This window comes from Rhipicephalus sanguineus, chromosome 2 (assembly GCF_013339695.2).
Source record: "Rhipicephalus sanguineus isolate Rsan-2018 chromosome 2, BIME_Rsan_1.4, whole genome shotgun sequence".
Taxonomy (NCBI): domain Eukaryota; kingdom Metazoa; phylum Arthropoda; class Arachnida; order Ixodida; family Ixodidae; genus Rhipicephalus; species Rhipicephalus sanguineus.
This window is the reverse complement of record NC_051177.1, coordinates 179,910,946-179,933,147: the sequence shown is the minus strand read 5'-3', so window position 1 is coordinate 179,933,147 and position 22,202 is coordinate 179,910,946. Positions and strand designations below refer to the sequence as shown.

The window sequence follows — 22,202 nt, the reverse complement described above, 5'->3', positions numbered from 1 at the left end:
GTCAACAAGCAAGTCGCTTGCAGTGTGCTGCCACCTATCAACAAACGTACAAAAACAAGCGGCGCAGCGGTGGCTATGAAACCCAACACACTGGCGAAGGACGGCGTGGATGGAAAGCGTTCGCTCCACGAAAGGCGTCGAGCAGACGCGTCCTCGAATGATTGAAACGTCGCTCGCACGATTCGTAACAGCGCTTTGCTGACAAAGGATAGAGGCCCTATTTTAATGTATCGTTAACTTGAGATCAGTTATACAAGAGCACATCGCGAGCCCGCGCGTCCTCCCGCGTACAGTGTTATGGAACTCATGCAGTACAGTGACCAATGCTATATGTAAGTAAAACAGGGTAAGCGTCAACTGAATATATCAGACGATAATATTTAACTAACCTACGTGGCTACAGAAAGCCTCGCGAAGCTGATAGTATGTGTATGCTCTGGGCTAGCATTGAAAGCGCGAGTTGCCACGTATTTTCACGAAAACTTCGCGTCTCGCAAGAACGAATCAGATTTCTCGTGTCGCGGAGGGCCCAGTTTGTTCACTGATGCAGGGAACATGCAAAGTCGTAGTGTTCCTTTCCTGCCAACGCGTTAACACGGAGGCTAGCACAGCCGAACAAGGGAGCGACTGCGTAGTGCTGCCATTTTGTCGTCTACTAACCCTCCTCGAGAGGACGCTCCTGAATTCCGCTTGGCGGCGCGACAGTCTATGGGCATTGCGAATAACCTGAAGTATCGTTCAGCGATCCGTTTTGGAAGCTACCTGCACTATTTTATTCTTGTAACGATGGTGCTTTACAAGCGAAACTGTGCTACTCTTAGTTAAGCCGGTTAGCTACGACTACGACGTAAAGGACACTGGCGCGAGCACTGTTTACTTACGTGCCAATATATGTGTTATGTGCAGCTGGATGCCTCGTGTCCAAATAAATTTGGGGACATCAAACACTGAAATGAAAGCACGAAATTCTGGCCAGCTATTGAGGAGCACCGTGCCATTTATTAACTTTTGAAGACGAATTCTCGAAGGCGTGGATGCCATCAAAAGCACTAAAGCTTAATACTACGTTGAAAGTGGCAAAGCATGCTGATTGCTTCTGCGTGAAAGTACTACCTTGCACTAGATTTTCGTCAAAGGAAACGCTCAAAGGTATGAAGTGCACCCCCACACAAAGCTCACGCCTGCCTTCAACCCAGCTGCGTGTCACACAAATTAGGTTCGCAAAATGAAATAGGTGGGCATCACACTGCAGAATACACGCTGTTAGTACTTACTCGCGCATTTTCACTCGGCTCCTAGTTTTCTTGCTTGAATCACAGTTATCCACTCGCGGCGAAGCTGAAAACACCGCACCGGCACTATTTCCGTGGCGCGTCGTAATCATCGCAGACAACGCTATTATCCTCTTGTTGCGCTGCTTGTTTTGGCATCCAAAGACGACGCAGTAGTGCCCAGGCGAGCTCTTATACGCTGAAGCGGCGTGAACGGGTACTTTTTCGCACTTTAAAGCCTCAGAACTGCAGCTTGCCCTGTTTACTTGTGCAGCCCGAGCGCGCCTTGGCAGCCCCGGTCAGCCTGGCGTCTGGGTGCGAGAGTATCCGCTCGGCTCGCCAGCAGCCTGGGTGCGAGACAGGCGTGCTCTGGTGTATACTAACGAGGATTTTTTTTTCTTTATTTCCTGCATTTGTTAAGACACACTTTACATAGGAATTCTTATCTTTGAATTCAACACTTCACAACATGTTCAAATATACATTTTAAAAACGGGACTGACATCTTGTCCCGTGAAACTAATTAAATAATATTTCACTGTGAGCAGTTTTTCTATCATGGGTAGCCAGTCAGGTGGCTCAGGAAGTTCGTGTAACACATCTCTAATGTACAACAAGTATTCATGAAGGTATACCTTGGCGGCTTTTGGTGCTTCATTTTCATGCCTGATATCCATTCTGGTTTTCCAGACACTGTGCATGGTTACTAGCATTATCATATCACATGGCACATCCCCTGTTTGTTCCCAAGGCAAAAAGCGTATTCCGAATGGCGTAAGTGGAAAATCTTAATTAAAGTTCTCTGGAGGATGTCCCACATGAACACAGAATCAAAGCAATCTAAGAAAATGTGTTCGATTGTTTCCGGCTTATTGCATATCAAGCAATTTACACCCCATGGTAGATAGAATCCCTTATCTTTTAGCCATGGTTTAACGGGGAGCGTGCCAGTGTGTAGCAAAAAGAAAAAGGTTTTAGTTGACGCTCTTACAGGCATTCTGTTAATACGTTTAAACACATCTTTCTCAGATCCTAATACATACCTATTACGGTATACAGGCACTGGGCACATGATATTCACTAAATCCTTATACAGTTGTTTTTTGGTTACCGATGACAAATACTCTAACGAAAAGTGCACTTGGAGGAACTGAAAGGCATAAACAACTTCTTTTAAAAAACCTCTCACCGCTACCTGCGTTGGAGAATACGATGATACAATGTACTGTGGTAGCTTATCACGTAGTCTCACTTGCATCACCGCACGCAAGAATCCATCATTTTGATCCCTTAAGTAAAAAAATCTTAGGATAACCTGCTTGAGGAACAAATGCGACAATCCCACTCCCCCTTTCTTAAGCTTGTGAAAAAGATTAATTCGGCCAGTTCGTTCCCAAGTAGACTTCCAAATAAACACTGCAAATATTCTGTGCAACCTTTGTACACATATTCGAGACATACATAATATCTGTAGCTTGTAAAAAACTTTTGCTACAAGAAACACGTTGCACACTGTTGCGCGCTTAAAGATCGAAAGGTCACATCCTCCCCACTTGGTTGCCTTTGCCCGAATGTTTTCAGTTTCATCAGCCCATTGTTCAGTGGTTTCTTGATAATATTTTAAAGGCACTCCGAGATACTTGGACGGCGTGGTGGTGAATGTGATCCCTTCAAAGTACTCTGGTTTGGAATTCCACTCACCATGCCAAAAACCCAAACACTTTTGCCAGCTGATGGCGCTTCCAGTATAGGCACAAAATGTTCTGGCTTCTCTTATCGCCTCCTGTATGCTGTTCTTATTTTTACAAAATATCGCGATATCATCTGCGTACGCTAAAACTTTTACCTCATGTGTCATGAACTGGTATCCTGTTATTTTTGTGTTGCTCATCAATTTTAAACAAAAGGGTTCTAAGTACATGGCAAATAACAGAGCGGAACAAGGGCATCCTTGCCTCACACTTGATGTCACAGCTATGCTAGCGCTAAGTTTTTTGTTAATCACGAGTTTAGCATAGCAGTTCTGATATGCCATTCTCACACCCTCTCGTATTACTCCACCAACATTAGTGTGATCCAATAGCGCAAATAATATTTCATGACTCACTTTGTCGAAGGCTTTCTGCAAATCTAATTGTATCATCGCTATGTGGCCATTAGTTGCATCACAACATTCTAAAATCGTTCTCGCCGTGTGAATATTGTTAAAAATGGTTCGTCCTTTTATACCGCACGTCTGGTGCGCACCAACAATACTCGTAATTACTGATTGTAGTCTCTTTGCCAGAACTTTCATGTAAACTTTATAGTCAACATTCGTAAGACTTATGGGTCTATAGTTTTCCACACACTGCAACTTTCCTGCGTCTTCAGTTTTTGGTATGAGTATGACGTGACTCGCCCTAAAGGACAGAGGCAGTTGCTTAACTTCATATGCTTCAGTAATAACGTGATAAAGCATTACCGTAGTTTCACTTTTGAAAGTTTTATAAAACCCTGCCCCTATACCATCAGGTCCTGGCGACTTGCCTTTACTAAGGTCATCGATTGCTTGCCCAACTTCTTCTATCTTTATGGGCGTTTCCAGCGCATCTCTGACGTCATCTTCCAATTTCGGCATAAGTGACAAAAATGCTTCTATGAATTCGTCTTTCACTTCCGTTTTACCGCCCAACAGTCTTCGGTACGTTTCAAGGAAAGCTTTTTCGATAACTTGCTGCTCCGAAGAAAGCTCACCTTCGTAGCGTATTTTTTTAATATCTTTTTTTGTTGCATATCGTTTTTCTTCCGCAAGCGCTCGTTTTGTGGGCACTTCGCCCATTGTGAAACGTTCAGCACGTGCCCTTATTACTGCCCCTTTATATCGTTCTTCAGTAATGCATCTGTCTTTTAACTTCCTTTATTTCTTTGCTAAACAATCCGGGAATAGTGCTATCTGCATTCAGTAGATATTCCAGTGTGCTCTGCAGCTCTTTTTCTTTTTGCTTTTCCTTGTACCTTATGACACTTGACCTTTCAATTGCGTACATTTTAACTTCATTTTTAAACTGCTCCCAGACGCTTATGTAACTTGTGCTTCCATTACGAAGTGCATCTTCAGCTTTCTTGCCTACTACTTTCACAAACATCTCGTCCTCCAAGAGTTTTTCATTCAACTTCCATAAATCCCAGTTAAACTTCGTAGTTTTTCTTTTCTTGCCAATTTCGATCGTTACGAGAGAGTGATCAGTGAAACTAAGGTTTTTCACGGCATAGTTTGTGCACAGAGGTACAATACATCCAGATATATACATTCTATCCAGTCTGGCGTGACTTTGCTGCTGGTAATGTGTAAACTGCACATGACTGCCACGGAATACATACCCTACATCTACCAAGCCATATTCATCAGTTATTGCAGCAAGCTGTAATGCGCTTTTGTCGCGTACTGGAACATTTTTCACACTGTCTTCGGGCATGCACACACAGTTGAAATCACCGAGCAACACAACAACACGATCGCATCTTAGAAAAGGGTCTACGTAGTCAAAAAAACATTTTCTTTCACAAGCTATATTAGGCGCGTACACACAAATTATTCGCCATTTTTTTTTTACAAAAAGTAAAATCGCAAAGTACAAGTCGCCCATTATCGGAAGTAATGACTTTTTCCTCACTAATACCGATAGACTGTTTTAAAAATAACAGACACCCCCCAGACCTGCCATTGGCATGACACACACATATGTTACAGTTTGTTTTGTAATTATTCGCCAGCCGTTCAGTTAGTTCTTCGCTGTCAATTTTTTATTCTTGCACCGCTAGAATATCAATGTCATTATCATTCAGTATTCGTTTTAACTGCGCTTGTCGTTTTTGAGAAGTTAATCCGCGAATATTTAAGGTGGCTACTTTCAGGGCCACAGCAGAATTCGTTAATGCCGACTGCAGGGGGTCAAAACTCACACCGTTTGAAGGGCCCATCACGTCAGGAAGAAGACTTGCGGCCAACGGACTCTCCACGTCAGGTGGTCTCGTCTTTTCAGGCGAAGACCAAGCGTCTCCTCTAGCAGCACACATTTTCAGAGTTCACTGTGCTACCCGTCCGTTCCAGGCTCTGTCGCGAAGTCTGCAGTCAGCATCCCCGCTAAGGCGGGTCTGCTGGCGGTGCCGTCCTCTTGTCTAGCGGCACCTTGGGTTTGAATTTCATTGGAAGTCGCCTGAAGACCGGCGTTTTCGGGAGTGGTTCTTCTGCGCAGCCTCCGTCTGGTGTGCCGCCTTCCTCGGTTTGTTCACGCGGTCTCTTTACGACCGTCTTTTGGTCGCAATCCATGTCGGTACTTTCCTGATGGCTTTCTTCTCTGTTAGTTGCGGTGCTCGCGGTGGTACTTGTCTTGTTGGTGTCCGTGTCAGCGTCTGCAATTTCCTTCGTGTCATAGGCGGGTGCGGCCGCGTCGTCGTCTTTACGGCCCACGTTCTTTTCAGGAGCTTCCGTCTGTGGCTCGCTATCAGGTTTCGCAGAGTCTCCACCCCCCGACACGGTCGCCTCCGCGTCAGCCTGGTCCATGAGGTGCTCGTCAACGGCGTCGTGTCTTCCAGACCCTGTCACATTGGCGTAGCTACGCACGCACTGGGTCTCGTCGTGGCCATAGCGACGACAGAGCCCACAGCGTGGTACTCGGCACTCGCGCCTTATGTGTCCGGTGCCGCGGCACCGGAGGCAGAGCGGTGGTCTGCCAGGTACGTGCACGAGTGCGTGGTCCTCCCCGACGCGGAGCTGATGCGGCAGGTCTTCCACAGTGGATCCTGCCTTCAAGCGAAGGGACACCAGACGCGTGTGAGATCCTTTGTCAGCACAGCCTTGCACACGCCATTTCTCCCGTGCAATTTCGCTTACGGTACCGTAAGGCGCCAGGGCGCTTCTTACGTCCTCGTCTGGTGTGGTGTGCAAAAGCCAGTACAGCTTCATCCTGACGTCTTGATTGCTGGGATCTATCACAACACACCTGTGATCCTTGACGGTGAATGCTGCGGTCGATAATATCTTCTTTTTGGCACTCTCGTCCTTGAAGGTAATCGCCCATACGTGATTCATTTGATAGGCTCCTAGAGCCACCACTTCCGGCATTAACTGCAAACGGTCTAAAGAATCGCGGAAATGCTCGACTCGATATGGCCTCGCTTTCACGTCGGCGTGCAAAAAACAGTGGTGGTTACGGTCAAACCTGTAGGTAACTGGGGAAATATAAGCTGGTAGTCCTGTGTCGTCTTCGTATCATTAAACCTTATGCCGCGACCCGGCTGGGCCGCTGAAACCGCCCCTTTCGAGGAGCACAACATTCCGCGTCCGTTCACTACGGTGGCCGGAAGGGGAATCCCCTATACTAACCAGGAGATGCGTCTGCGAGCACATGGACTGCCATGTCGTTACTAGTTGCGCAACATACCGTGGAGAACTTCCCTAGCTTCTAATATGAAGAAGGAGAGAAAGATTCCGACAGCGTAAGTTGAAAAATGTGTTCGTGCGAAAAAAAAAAAAAAACGCTCCCCGTCGGGGAATCGAACCCCGGTCTCCCGCGTGACAGGCGGGGATACTGGCCACTATACTAACGAGGAGATGCGTATGCGCGCACATGGACTGCCATGTCGTTACTAGTTGCGCAATATACCGTGGAGAACATCCCTGGCTTCTAATATGTAGAAGGAAAGAAAGATTCCGACAGCACAAGTTGAAAAATAAGTTCGTGCGAAAAAGAAACTTACCATCTTCCCGAGGGGAACCAGTGGGTGATGCGGAGCATCGCGGATCGTGCGTTGGTTACCACAGATCGCGTGAACGTTGTTGAGGTTGTTGTCGAACCTTTGTGTCTTTATTTGTTCTCCTCCCTGCTCCCCCTTACCCCGCACATAATTGACGCTTATGAGCATTCGCATCCAGCCCTTGAAGAAGCTGCCTAATGAAATGTATGGTCTTGTATGCTTAGCATTATCAACTTATGTGGTTGTAGGGCTGTTAACACTGTTAATTATTCCTGTGTGATTTAATGCCAAACGAAGTAGGTGGTAATGTTTCCTCCAGTTTCATTATCTGAGTCTGCAAAAAAAAATAGATTGAGTAAACTCATTCTCTTTTACAGCGGAAGCTGCTATGAAATCACAACACCCGATTCTGGTGGCACAGTTGTCCGCCGCCGGATTCCGTAACCGCGATCGCGCACGATGAGAATAAGATATCCAGGATCGAGCAGGATTTGAACTCAGGCCAACTGTGTGGCAATCGAGCATTCTACGACAGTGCAACGCCGGTGCATGAAACTTGTTCGCAAAAACATTCTATACTGGCGCCATGTCGAACAAGGAGTCGCTTTAACAGATGTAATATGGCGTGGTAGAAGAGTGAAATAACAACCAGACGTCACACCATGCGAACTGCGCAACGAGTGAGTGGTATAATGCTGCCCACTCATTAGAACGGGCTTACAGATGTGTAGCCTTGCTTTAACGCAAAATGATGAATATTGGCATAGCGGGTGCTTCCTTATTTCGCAAAATGTTGATGATTTTATGGCGTATTGGGTACCTTGCAACTGTACTTGTAGTATCTTTCCAAGCATAGAGTTTCTGTATGGTTCCAAGAGAGTTAACGAGTAGAAAGGCTGCTCCTGCTTTCGCTGAGAGTGCTGCGTGGTCCGCACAGGCCTGGCGTTTTTATATATATATATATATATATAAACAATCTGCTTATGGCGGTCAACAATAGCGCGTACTCTCGTTCCACTTATCCGATATTTCTGTTTGAGCGGGTTTACTTTATCCGAAACCCACTTTCATTTCTTTACATCAGATAGAGAGTTTCCGACTAGGGAAACCCGTCGGCTTGCCCATTCAAGAAACCGGCATGTGCTTGTAGTTTGCTGGAGACGAAGAAGCTTGTATAACAAGCAAAACGCAAACCTCTCGCGGCCTTGAATCTCGATCTCTTAATGCATATATCTGGAAGCGCAAGTATTAATATTGCCCTCTTTCTTTAGCTGTACCTCAGTGTTAATACACCCTAGATTAAAAGTACATTAATTGCCAAATATGGAACAGTATTCTAATCTAGTCGGAGATTCATAACGAATAATAGGTAAAAAATAAATAACCCGGCACTTGTTACTAACGCATCGGGCATAGGCAACAGTCAGAGAGTTCTTTAACAGAACAACAGCAACTTCGCCTATAGGCTGTACAAAATACAAGGTCAGCTGTTACAGGAGTGGCTGTGTAGCGGTCGGGTGATAAGTGGGAAATACGCTTCACTACTCATATCCTTGTGAGCGCCATTAAAATGCGTGGTACTTGCCAGCGATAGCCACGAGCAGGGTTTGCACTACCGGAACTTTCACTTGTGATATCACACAGTCCCGTGGTGAACGTGCTCGGCAAACATATCAACTTCTTCGTAGGTACTTAGCACAACCAGCGTGCGAACGCAGCCCACGCGCTTTAGCAGTGTAGATGTATGCATGCATAATTAAACGTAACCGCCGGTACAACTGACAGTGATCCGAAACAGGAGTATTTCAGAATCAAGATTAGTGTATTGGGTCAGCAGAAAGGTCACAACTTAAAAAAATAGCTGCATATACAGAAGGAGCACCAATAGTTGGAAACTAAACCAGTATCTCTTTGCAAGATGAAAAGAATTCCTGAAACAAACAGGCTACGACCTCGGCGACCAACTCTGGTGCGCAGTCCAGCAGTCCCGCTAGGTTGCACTGAGACAAGATCTCGACTAGGGCGCCTCTATGGCAGCGTTCCTTCGTTCCTGCGAAGGAACGCTGGTATCGAGGCGCCCTAATCTCGACGTCCCATCGTTGAAGACCTCAGCCTGGGTCGCCAAAAACCCTGCAGGAAACCATGAAAACAGGGCCCTAGATTGTGAACAGCCATTGCAGTGACCGCGGCGCTTTGCGATAGGTAGCGAGGCACTGGAAGTGGTAAAGGAGTACGTCTGCTTAGGACAGGTAGTGACCGCAGAGCCGAACCATGAGGCTGAAGTAACTGGAAGAATAAGAATGGGGGGGGGGGGGGGGGCAGGAATTCTCAAATCATGAATGGTAGTTTACGACTACCCCCCAAAAGAAAGGTATACAGCAGCTGCATGTTACCGGTACTTACCTACGGAGCAGAAACTTGAAGGCTTACAAAGAGGGTTCAACTTAAAGGGACACTAAAGGCAAATAACAATTTATGTCAGAGTGAAAGCCCAATGTATGACAACTTCTAAAACGGCAATATTATCAACAGCAGTGCCCTACTTACCGAGAAATTAAGCTAAATGTATCACATGATGAGCGCCACGAGTGGGACATTTTCAAAGTGATCCCGATGACGTAGGGAAGTCGGCCTACAATAAATCACTAGTAATCAAACTAGCAGCAGTAAAAAAAGAACATTCCGAGCATCAAAAGACGTAATAAAATGCTGTTTGTTCGTTTCCGCTTGATTCATGGAAAACAAAACCTCCGTGGCGTTGCCATGGGGACGGCGCGCGTGGTTCAAAGGTTCCGTTTTCGCCGAACTGTGCCTCACCCGTCTCAGTGGTAGTTTCGGGATCGCGTACTGCCGTGCGTGTTTTGCGCGCTCGTGAAAGTCGCTCTGACAGAAAGTTCGACAAAATGCCGCATGCGTGTGATATTGCCGGATGCCCGAATGGTGCACAACGCCAGTGCTACAGCAAGGAAACCGGTGTGTCTTTTCACTGGGTGCCGCGGAATGAACCCTTACGCTCGAAGTGGCTTAGTGTCATGCCATTGCGCCAGTGTGCTAAACGGTCAAAACCTCTGCGTGTGTGCTCGCTACGCTTTCGTACTGAGGATTACGAGACCAACCGCAACTTGGTGACGGCTTTGAATGTGCCCATCCGAGCAAGTCTTTGCCGCAGCGCCGTTGTTGCTACTGTGGGTCCCGCTACTTCCGCTCGGCTGCTACTAGTGTCGGCGGCCGCGCAGTAAAAGCGGGCAACGTTGGGCACGGCAGCAGTGACGTATGAGAGTCGTATTTTCAGGCGGGAGATTTGAAGCGGGCTAACGCGATGCGGACCACTAAAAACGTGATTTTATTTCAAAATAAGCACTTCCTTGGCACAAAAGCAGCGCTACGAGGTTTGTGGACCGCTATTTCAACAATCAACGTCGACTTAATATTTGCCTTTAGTGTCCCTTTAAATTGAGGACGACGCAGCGAGCAATGGAAAGGAAATTAAATGATAGGTGTTAGCTTAATTAAGGGACAAGAAGAGAGAAGAGCCCCGCCACGGTGGTCTAGTGGTTATGGTGTTCGACTGCTGACCCGAAGGTCGTGGGATCGAATCCCGGCCGCGGCGGCTGCATTTTAGATGGAGGCGAAAGTGTTTGAGGCCCGTGTACTTAGATTTAGGTGCACGTTAAAGAACCCCAGGTGGTCGAAATTTCCGGAGCCCTCCACTACGGCGTCTCTCATAATCATATGCTGGTTTTGGGACGTTAAAACCCCAGATATTATTATTATTATTAAGAAGAGAGAAGAGTGGGTCAGGAAACAAACAGGTGTTAAGGACATCTTGTCGAAATTTAGAAAAAATGACACAGTTTCGCCGCAACGGCGAAGCGACGAATGCGAAAGCAACAAATTAGAATGTCACACGAAGAACAGTTAGCAGCTCGATACTTGCAGCGTGCCGCTGAAACGTAAAGGACTCGCGAAAAGAACACACGCAGGACGACCGCGAACTAACAACGGTCACAGTTCGACCCTTGCAGCGCGCTGCTCAGACACAAGAAAGGACGCCCGAAAAGAGCGCACAGGACGAGCGCGTGTATACAAAAGACTAGCGCGAACTAAGAACTGTCACAGTTACTTCGTGTTTGAGCAGCGCGCTACAACCCAACGCTCTTAGTTTTTCAAGGCGAAAGCCTTTATTATCTCATACTCGCGGCGTCCGTCCGTGCCCTGGAACGGTGCCAGCTGTGGCCTCTCCCCCTCACACTCTCTCAGCAATCACGTGATAGCACATTGGCGCATAGCAACAGTTGCGCATTGCTCCTTCCAATGCGCGTTGCGTAAATGTTGCGCAACGCGGCGGCGGCGTCCGTCCGTCAACGCGCAACAGGTGCGCGTTGCTCCTTCCAACGCGCGTTGCGCAACTGTTCCGCAACACGGCGGCGGCGTCCATTGGCGGCGTCCGTCCGCGCCCCCTCATACTCTCTAAGCAATCACGGCAAACCAGCTTACGTCTTGAATACGAAAATAAAACGCGAAAAAGACCACGTGTACTCCCCAAGGAAAGCTAAGATACCGTACTATTAGTATGGAAAGCCGAGCTAGTTGGTACGAATGCACAGTACAATAGCGCAAGAAACACAGGGACACAGGCTGTATCGTCTCTCTTGCCTGTGTCCCTGTGTTTCTTGCGCTATTGTAATATGTACCGTCTATCTAAAAAAACAAGATCTCGTTGTCTTAATATTTCTTTTCTTGGAGAGAACACGTGGTCTTTTTAGCGTTTGAATAGACATAGTATTTCTTCTGAAGGGCAATCCTGAATTCACCTGCTTTCGTGACCATACCTATAGGTTGGACAGTTCTTTAGTAGCTAAGTTTGCCGTTCTTCTCAGATAGGGGCCGATCCTCTCCCTCACTAACCTATGATCGTTACAATTTATCTTACCATTGCATATACATATGCCTTGTAGCATTCCTGGGTCTTCGCGCATTATAGAATCCATTTCGTTTCTTCTCCGGTTGGGCTTTTCCATGTCTATATTCCTATATTTCAGTGCTTTCGGAAGAAGGTGTTTAATATTCTGAGGCGCTTTATTTCGGCCAATTTCACTGATATCTCTCTTCTATTATAATATTTCTACAATCGACACCAAAGTTTGCTATTGCTTCATCCCCTTTCTTTTCCATGACTCAGCCCGAGCGCATGTATACATAGCGGGCTACTCCGCAGTGATATTCGGACTCCGAAAACGCAGTGGAGCAAATGCCGAGAAAATATATACTCAGGAATACTCGCGCACTATACAGGAAGCAACGACGCCACTATCCACCTGCTCACGAAAGGCTGACTAGAGAACAAGCAGTGACCTTGAGAAGGCTCCAGGCAGGCACCTATCCGCACGGTACACTACTCCACGTTTCGTAGAAATTTTTCTAGCGCAGACTGACACACGGACAATTCTCCTAACATTACAAAGGGCTATGATATCCCATTTAATGCCTGCTGATTCTTCTAGTATTTTCGCTCGCTTCAATCGAGGGAGGGAAAGAGAGAAAAGAAATGTTTATTTGTACAAGGAGTCTGGAGGCCAGGGTTGAATTACGAACACAGATAATATTAGCCCATTTATATATATATATATATATATATATATATATATATATATATATATATATATATATATATATATATATATATATATATATATATATATATATATATGTGTGTGTGTGTGTGTGTGTGTGTGTGTGTGTGTGTGTGTGTGTGTGTGTGTGTGTGTGTGTGTGTGTGTGTGTGTGTGTGTATTCAAATATGTGTATGTACAGGGTCCGTCAAAAGTTCTATGCGAAAACGTGCACCCCCCCCCCCCCCCCATGGTGCATGGATCTCAACCCGAAATCAGATCCTATATAGCTACTGCCTTGGTGGAGGAGTACAGGAATAACTAAAAAAATTATGAGAAATGACTCTTGAAATGAAATCCTGGGTGTTCCGATTTTATTAAGAGATGCCATCTCCCATTTTCTCCTGTAGTGGTATTACCGCACGAGTCTGCCATTTCTATCTCGTTGAAATTCGTTTTTGCACTCAGCTGCGCAGAAAACCAGTCTTTTTTTCTTTTTTTTTTTGTCAGCAAGTAGTCTATAGCGTACGAAAATTTGCTTGTTTTATGGACTTTCTATTTTTAATTATATTAAGCTGACAATAAATCTAAAAGTATCTCCGTCAGTAATGCTGCTAATTCAGAAGTTCTGCACTTGTAAACTTCTTTTTTCAGATGTGTTTAGAAATTACTCGCTTTATCCATAGAAGCCGGCAAAAGATTATTACTAATGTTGCTGCCATAGAGATCAATTAATAGCCAAAGGCACAAGAACAGCGTAATGACTTATGCGAAACTTGATAACGGGCATTATTACATAGAATGCAAATAGAGGATATTAGAACATGTTTGACAATCCTACTGAGAAGAAGCAATGCACAAGTTGAAGAAGTAAAATCCGTCACGCGCGTTCGCGGGCGGCTATCGAATTATAAAGCAGGCCGAAGAAAGTTGGCCAAGTTCGCATACGTGCCTAGTGGCTCATCGCCAAAACCGATATTGAGAGAAAAGCGCACTGAATGATTCAGCGCAGGAATTGGCACATATCGACCACTCTCTGCGGTAACGGGTGCCTTGTGGGTATACGTGTTTGGCTTTGCATAATATATTGTCCGCTTTCGCTTTCTTTTGTGTGGCCATATGCGGCAGTGTTCTTTGTGACTCAACGTAGTGGTGAGTCGGCGCTCGACCTGGTTTTCAAGCGTTTTACCTTGTCTGTCGTATTTCGCGCTGCTCCATACACGCACTTAAAAAAAAAAGGAAAAGAAAAGAAAGCAGCATATTCTGCGAACTTGTCGCATTCGCCATCCGTTAAGCGCTAATTGGCGCAGCTGGCCGCTGCAGCTCGTCTGATTAGTTGAGAATATCGTCGATCATTACAGAATTTGAGAACGTACGGCGCCATCTGGCAATGTCCGGGGTGCACGAATTTATTTTCGGATGGTGGTGGTGGTGGTGGTGGGGGGGGGGGGGGGGGGGGGTATATGCGCGCATACATATACATACGAAAAGAACAATCTGAGGGAGAGGGTGGAACCCTGGCTACGTACGCCACAGCGCGAGTGCCACCATCTACTACTAACGGTCCGTAAACGGAGCGGTTCGCCGAACCGATGTATGCAATACCCTGGAATATATATGTCCGCACACGTCAAAACCACTAGATAACTTGCGCATTTTGGCATTTTCATGGCCAAACGTCTTGAGTAGCTTCCACAACGTTACACGACAGCACTTTAAAAACAGCTGCGCCATCTCGGGTGCATACATCCGGTACTTTCACGTCACGAACGGCGTGCGTGCTATCACCGTGACATATATAGCATATCCTCGATAGAGAAGTGGCGGGCGCCGATTTTTCAAAAAGAGAAACCCAAGCACGTCAAATGATGATTCTATTGTTGTGCCACAAGAAGACTCCATAAAGGGCGCAACTGTTTTGAGGCATACTAGCTGAGAACTCTTGCGCTGGATGTAAAAGTAATTTCAGCACGGTTGCTTACATAAGCAGTAGTTTGCTGGCTTACTTAAACCAGAGTCATTCAATGCTTCTTATGGTCACGAAACTGCCGCGTCAGTTTCATATGGAGCCAGCGGCCGCCGCCAGAAGCGCAGCTGTGCTTGAGAGGCGATGCGAACGCTGCTATCGCTGGGGTTGTGTGTGGGAAGCCTCGGTGTTTAAGCTTTCTAAACTTCCGCAACGGTCGCTTTGCTTTCACGCTTTTACTTCTAGCACTCAGCATGCATAAATACATTTCTGAACGCGTTTTCTGTTTTAAAATGAGCACCCGGGAGGAAAAAAACCAGCTCAATTAAAACATGCAGCTCGCGGTGGTATCAGCAGAAAAAATACAAAAATTCGGGGATTAACGACAGAATACCAAGATATATAATTACGAGCGCCGTAGCAGGGGACTTCTGTATGACTTTTGCCACCTGCAGGCACAGCTGTTTCACCATGCTCGTAAGTCGCTCGCTGTACGCCGCCGGCCGCAAGTTGATTCGTCTCGACGCTAGATGTTTGACAACAGTTGTGGCATGTAGAGAAAGACACAGTTTGACCTGTACTTTATTCCAGAACACATTATTCTCTGTGAAGCATATTCTACGCAACGTTTCTTTCACCTGCACCGGCAACGCACTCACACCGGCCGCCGGCCGGCTTGGTGCCGACGACGTAGCGAAGCCTACTTCGTATCGCTTCGTAGTTGTAGCAGGTAACTCTGCGGGAATACAACCGCGCTGACAAACAGCTTATTTTTGTTAACGCTGGCAGTGTTCTTCGTAGTTCTTCCTCATTCGGCACATTGAAGCGAGTTATCCGTGGCGTCCGGGCTCGAAGGCTTGTACTTGTTTGGGTCCGGAAGCTCGATAGGGAAGAAACGTGGGTGAGCGCGCTCGCTCGCTCGCTCGCTGCGTGCGCCGGCGAGAGTTGCACTTGACTCTCATAACAGCTTCTATTCGTTGTAATAGTGCTTCGCTTTCACTCTGGCGTACAACCGATATGACTTGTTTTCGTCTAGCCGACAGGGCCGAGCAGTGCAGCACTTAGCAGATGATCGGCGCGCAGTTACACTCCCCGTTGGTCCCTTTCTTGCCAGGCGTTTGCGCACGACACGCACTACGGTGCGGTCTAAACAGGGCGTCGGCGACGCTCGGAGCTCTTCACAGGCTGACGGTCGTTTGCATGGTGGTCGCACTGTAGATGAGCGAGATCGAGGTTTGCGCTTTGTGAGATACGAAGGAAGTCCTTCAAAAATCCTTGGAACGGTGTCAGCCTTCAGCGTTGGTTTGTCGCGTTTCTGCGACACGGAGTCGCCGTTGATGTTAAAATCATACGCAGTGATAATGTCCGAGGCGTCGAAATGGTTTGCACACACACGTGTATACTTCGACTCAAAGTTAATTATCACCGCTTTCTTGCAGCGGTATGGCCCGCTTCCATTTCTCGCGCTGCTGCTTGTCTAACGGTAAACAAAACAACGACACCTTTTTGGTTCCCTTGTAGCTGGAACGGCACCCCGGCACGCAACATCTGTTATCCTAGTCCTGCGACAGCGTTTCCTCTAACTTGAACATACGATATCCAGCAGGCATTTTCGAGCAGCGTATGAAGCTCGCCAATAGCGTGACGGTGCAGTTTCGTGACCATAAAGAGAATTGAATGACTCTGCTTAAACCTAGGTGCGCGGTCGAGCTACACCTTCGTGATATATATACGCAGTAAGTTTTCGCCTGCTAATACCACGTTCCAATAAAAAGAAAAAAAAAAACATATCATTTTCTACGACAGATACAAACTCACGCACGCACATATAAGACAATGAGACCTACACGGGCCCTTTCGAACCGGCTGAATTTTGAGGAAGACGAAATGCAGACGGTGCGAACAAGACCGAACCCACGACCTTGAGCACAGCGGCGCAGCTCCACAGCGGCAACACAACCGCAGAAGGTTGCATAGAGCCCCACGCGGTCACGCTTCACGCTACTTAACTCCCCACAACTCATGGAAATACCCGCTCTATCATGGATTACTTGCCTACGGCAGATGCACCCATCTTTGTATTCAGAGACGCGGAAAGAGGAAGTCGTCCATGGCAGCAGGCGCTCTGCCAGTGCCGTTGGTCGCGTTGCACAGCGCGTGATTTCTCGCACGTATTCGTTCAGGCAGCCAAACTGCATGTCGAAGCGCTCCGCGAAATTAAATTCGGTGGCTGTTGACGTGCATTTTCGAAAAACAGCTTGTCCACCCAATAATAGTGCATGCCTCAAAAATTACTTTGAGCACTGCCCGTCCTCGGATAACTAAACCTTCAAGCTTCAACGTTTGCGTTTACTGTTGTTAGTCACATGTAGATTCTTATTTTAGTAAGATCGTCTAGGTCAGTGGCGTAAATCCAGCAAAACAACAGGGGGGGTCCCGGACTTTGCATGGCAGCCATCTTGATTATTAGAAATGTGCATTTTATTTTACACAAAAATGAAAATTTTACAATAAAACAAAAAGAAAACACACAAATATTCATATATCGCGTTATTGCAATGCTCTTGACGATCTGCACTGCGCGACGAATGAGTCATACAACGTTCTGAACTAGTTTCTACAACACAGTTCCAAACAGCCGATGAGTATTCGATGAATCTACACACTGGATATGAAACAAACGTTAAAGGAACACTGACACCAAAATTGAAACCTCGAGATGTTTGTATTGTTTGATTGTCTGTATGCGTGCAAGGGTACTTCTGGCCGTTTATAACTGGCGGACGTTAGCTTTCAGTTATCTTAATTTGATTTTGAAGCAAGCGTGAATGCTCATCTGAGTTGACAGCACCTCGCGACGTCTTCACTATAGTATGGCGAAACATTGGTATTAATGAGAACTAACAGACAGCAATGCCAAGGAAAGTATAGGGAGTGTTATTTGTAGTAATTAGAATATAAATGTGAAGAAAGTAAAGTGGACGAAAAGATAACTTGCCGCCGGCAGGGACCGAACCTGCGACCTTCGAATAACGCGTCCGATGCTCTACCACTTCGCTACGGCGGCGGTCATCTCCCCGTCCACTTTATAGGGTATATATGTGGATTGAAACTTCAGGAAACTTAGGAGTGTTAGGATTATTGGTCAGCTGCCTGCTCGTATATAGATCACGTGCTACGTGACGCCAAGAAGGCAGAAAAAAGAGTGTTCCACACTCGACCCCACACTATTCTCCCTCGCCTCGTTCTCTCCGAAAGAGCATATGACAAAGAAAGTTAGAGGTGACCGAAGTCACTTTCATGTCCCTTTCATCAGGTGCATACACAAAATATTATTGCGATAGCAATTATATGGACAGTCTCGGCTGGAAAATGTCCGTCCCCGTCGCCGTCATTCACCGTATATGTATAAGTATGTATATATATAGAAAAGCCATAAAGAAAAATAATTCAGAAATTCTTTCCCACGCGCGGAATCGAACGGGCGACCTCGCAATTTGCAGCCCGCCGCGTTAGACGTCAGGCCACGACAGCACCGTCTTTCAGCATGCTAACGGCGCGCTCTTTATATACATCATGTAATTCAGCATGCTTTCTTAGTGGCTACATAGATGGCGCGACGTGCGCGCGCCGCTCCTGCGATCGCCGTTGCTCTTCGCTCTACAGGGCGTGGTTGTTTAAGGGGCGGCCGGTGGGGTGCTTCGCTTCGCTCGCTGCAGCGGCTGCGTTTGCGAAAGGAGCACGCTGTTCAAACAGAAATAAGTAACAAAAGTGACAATTAGTTCGCGCTCGTCTTGTGTGTATCTGTTCGTTCGTTTCGTGCGTCCTGCTTTATGTTTCAGCAGTGCGCTTCAAAGTGTCGAGCTGTGACGCATTAGTTCGCGCTCGTCCTGTGTGCGTTCTTTTCGTGCGTCCTTTGGGCTCGAGCGACGCGCTGGCAATTTCGAGCTGCTTTCCATTCTTCGCGTTACATTACAATTTATTGCTATCGCATTCATTGCTTCGCCGTCGCGGCGAAACTGTGACTTTTTTTTACAGATATCAAGAACTCGTTGCGCAGCTTATGTTTGCATAACAAAATTAGAGCCCGGTATACACATAAAGCCTTCTCCTTGCTTTCTCACCGCGGGAGCGGTTGATTGAAGGAGCCATGGGGCCACGCCCTTGGACGGTTCGCTCTGTGTTACATCACTTCCTGCTTGATGTCCGAATAAACACGAAGAGGGCATCATACCATCATGGGATGTTTTGTGTCATTAATATACGGGAGATTGAAGTATGCGCTTTTTAATATTTTTTTTCTTCGCAAATACGCAACTCTGAGCCTTCACATTGCGAGGGTGCATGGTTTCTAAAGCCCTAACCCCCCGTACGCGTTACAACGCGTCAGCTCGTGGCGTGTGGACTCGGCGCCGCGCCCTTTCCCTATGGAGTGAGAGGACGCGCGGCTACACGTAGCTGCGCGACCCCTCTTTCCATAGCAGTCGAGAAGGTGTTGAGAGGAGAGACGAGCAGATCAACGAAGGAAAGAGAGAAACGAGTGAGGGCCTTTTTTGTATCATCAAACACGTGTAACTCAGCTATTACAGCAGCGTTTCGAAAAATTCTCACGGCTACGTGTTCGTTGATTGTAAACACTTTTGTTTCTGAATAAACAGACTGTCCGAAAGTTAGCCACCAGCCTGGAGATCGTGCGTGGGGAAACTTTCGTTTGCTGGCATATTGCAGGAAAGCTGGGAGGTTGAACATTACAAAGTTTCGAGGTTCCTTCGCGTGCTTCAAGAACCGCGCTAAGAAAGCCATGTAGATGGTGCGTAGAAGAGTTTTCGGGTAGCTCGTCACTGGACTCAATGCCTTGATAACATGTCACTGCTGTGCGTGCGCTTCTATCAACTCCAAGGCGATGACGATTCATGCTAAAATGACTGCGCGTGCAAGCACGGAAACAAGAGAGAAGTCAAGACACCACAAACTCCGCTTGCGGCTCACTAGTTCGTCTCTCTGTTATTATTCTAAGGTAATGAAGAGTTGGCCGAAGCGTCTAAATCACTCTTCTAAATGGCATTAATTCCTTCGGTGGGTGATCCTGGAACCGGTGGATGAAACCACCAAACATTCCTTGCTTTTTAGCGAATTGTATGAATTAGGGTAGTCCTAATAATAGTTCCATTGAAGCTAGTTGCAACGTAGTTCACGAAACCATTGATTTAAAAGTTATCTAGCAGATTTCTGTTAGTTGTTTAACGTAACGTGGTAGTTATCCACCTGTCTAATGACTGCAAGCCATTTTGGGCTTTCAAGGCGGCATTCAAGTAACTGTTGCTTCCCCCTTTTTTAATCAGAATAAAAATCCTTGTATGTTGCACTAAGGGTACCCGACAAAACAAAATTATAATCAATGATCAATTACATAAAAAGCTCACCTCATCAGTGTTTTTGGTGACATTGTCTTCCGAAGAAGGTCGCTTGGAGTTCGGCAGAAAGAACGAGCTCAGCGAACTCTGCCGCTTGTGCGGCATCTTCCCAGTCCAGTTGAAAGTCACAAGCACATTACGCCAAGATGGTTGCGCGGCCGGTTGCAGTGCTGGCAGCACTTCTGTGGACGCGTGCAGGTTGAAACTGCCGAACGACTGACAAGTGATGTCGTATTTGTCGAATATTGGGAAGCAGCCCCCACTTCGAAGCAGCTTTAATTGGAAAACCCCGCGGTGAAAAGGAGGAAGAGGGGCAACCCGGGGGACGCATTTTAGGGGTTGCAACCAAGGAGGTTGAAGGCGACGATGAGTACGGGAAGAGCGGAGAACGTCCTTGACATTCGTCGTTTTACGACCCACGCGCCCACCCCGTGAAAGAACACTGAAAGCCACGGGGAGCGTCACCCAACACAGGGAAAGCGTTTTCTCCCTCTGTTCTTCAAGTTTTTTGCACGTGCGGAGTGCAGAGAAAATCTTTTGACTGTGCTTGTGTTTCTGCATTTCTCTTTCCTTTTCATTTTCCCTCTCTACGAGAGCACTGTAAATAGTGAACAAACAAAGCAGTCTTCGTGATGCGTTCAAACCAAGAGGACGTGTTGATTCTCTGTCGTCGTCCAACCTACTAAAGAAAGTCTTGCCTCCCTGCTTTTCCGCCACAAAGTGAAACCGGAGGACAGGCGTCTTCGTTTGAACTACAGTGTACTAGAATTGGGCAGTGGGCTCACTGCCGTATCTCTGCGCCGCGCCTCCACGGCCCTCTCCGCGTCGATTGCTTGGGCGCCCGCCAGGGGTCTCGCCGCCAGTTTCTCCTGAAAACTTCTCTTGCGGGGTGTGAAGCGCGTCCTCTTGGTCGGGGCACGGCCTGGCTAGACCGCACGCGCGCTAAGCGAGCGCGCGCGTGCCGTCTAGCCCGGCCGTGGTCGGGGTTACGCTGGTTACGCTGTAATTCCGGGGGGGGGGGGGGGGGGGGTATCAACAAACGCGGGGTTGGAGGCGGGGAGAGGGCCACCACAATGACACAAGAGATCACAAAAAAAAAACAACGGAGGGAGAAGGGGGTTGAGCATTTTATTCTTTTTTAAAGCTGACCCAAGTAGTAGAAGCTACTGTTTCCATTCGTGCATGCCCTGCCGCGCATGTTCCCGCCATTCATTCGCTTGAAGGACCTTTGTCGGCACCACGCGAGCAGCTTTGCTGCACTTATGTATGCTTGTTTTTCTGAAGGAGCGGCATCTGTGTCTATCCGTACACTGCAACTGTCTCAAAGACGGCCCGCCGCTGCATCTGGACGGGAGGGAGGCGCTTTTTACAGTCTCCGGCGGTACATAGAGCATGCAGCGTACGTGCAGAGAAATTTCTGGTGCAGCGTTTGACAACAAAAAAACAGCTGTACCCAACGAAGCTAAGAGTGACCGCGCAAAGGCAAGTGCGATAACAATAAGAGCAAGAAAATACGAGGGCGGTGACTGCAAAACCTTACTCGTGCTTTGGTAAAGCGGTCAGGGTACTTCTAAAAAATGATAAAGAATTCTGGCTGCTTGTTTCGCTCGAAGTCCTAAGCGTAGAACTACTGCCAGATGAAACGGGCTGGATAGAGATCGATGTACAAAAAAAAAGAGATTTAGGGGGGATGATTGAAGTAGCGGGGGAGGCCCACGGGGATTGGGCTCCTTTGAGATGCTCCAGTTAGATCGACGGTTGTCATCGGCAGTTTATTGTTTTATCACGAGTGACTATGCATGCATTGTTAATCCATATTGTGATATGGCCAGCATTTGCGCATACATAGGCAGGGTTTCGTGTAAATAAAATTAGTTTGTCAGCATGTGACGCTGTCGAGTGTTATTTTGGTGGTGCAATTCTGCGGTGTAATAAAAATGTACGCACGTAATGTATGTTACTTGTTATGTACTCATAATACCTATGTATAGGTTTTTTTTTTTTTTTCATTGGACCCGCGCACGTACCAATATATATCGCCTACGAGTCCAACCAGTTTTGGTAACCTTGTATGATCTATGTCTGCAAATAAAAAAAATTAAGATTACCGTGCGGATACATTTAATACAAAGCCAAGTGATTCCGCCGATTATTGATTCGCGAAAAAAAAAAAACAGCATTAAGTAGGTTAGTCGCAGAG

General features: G+C 46.9%; 1 non-coding gene across 1 annotated transcript; it reads right to left on the bottom strand.

Annotated features, from left to right (window-relative positions):
* Window positions 1-6,794: 6,794 nt before the first annotated feature.
* Window positions 6,795-6,866, bottom strand: Trnad-guc (transfer RNA aspartic acid (anticodon GUC)). Its single transcript has one exon. It is a non-coding gene; the product is annotated as a tRNA-Asp (tRNA).
* Between the last annotated feature and the right edge of the window lie 15,336 nt (window positions 6,867-22,202).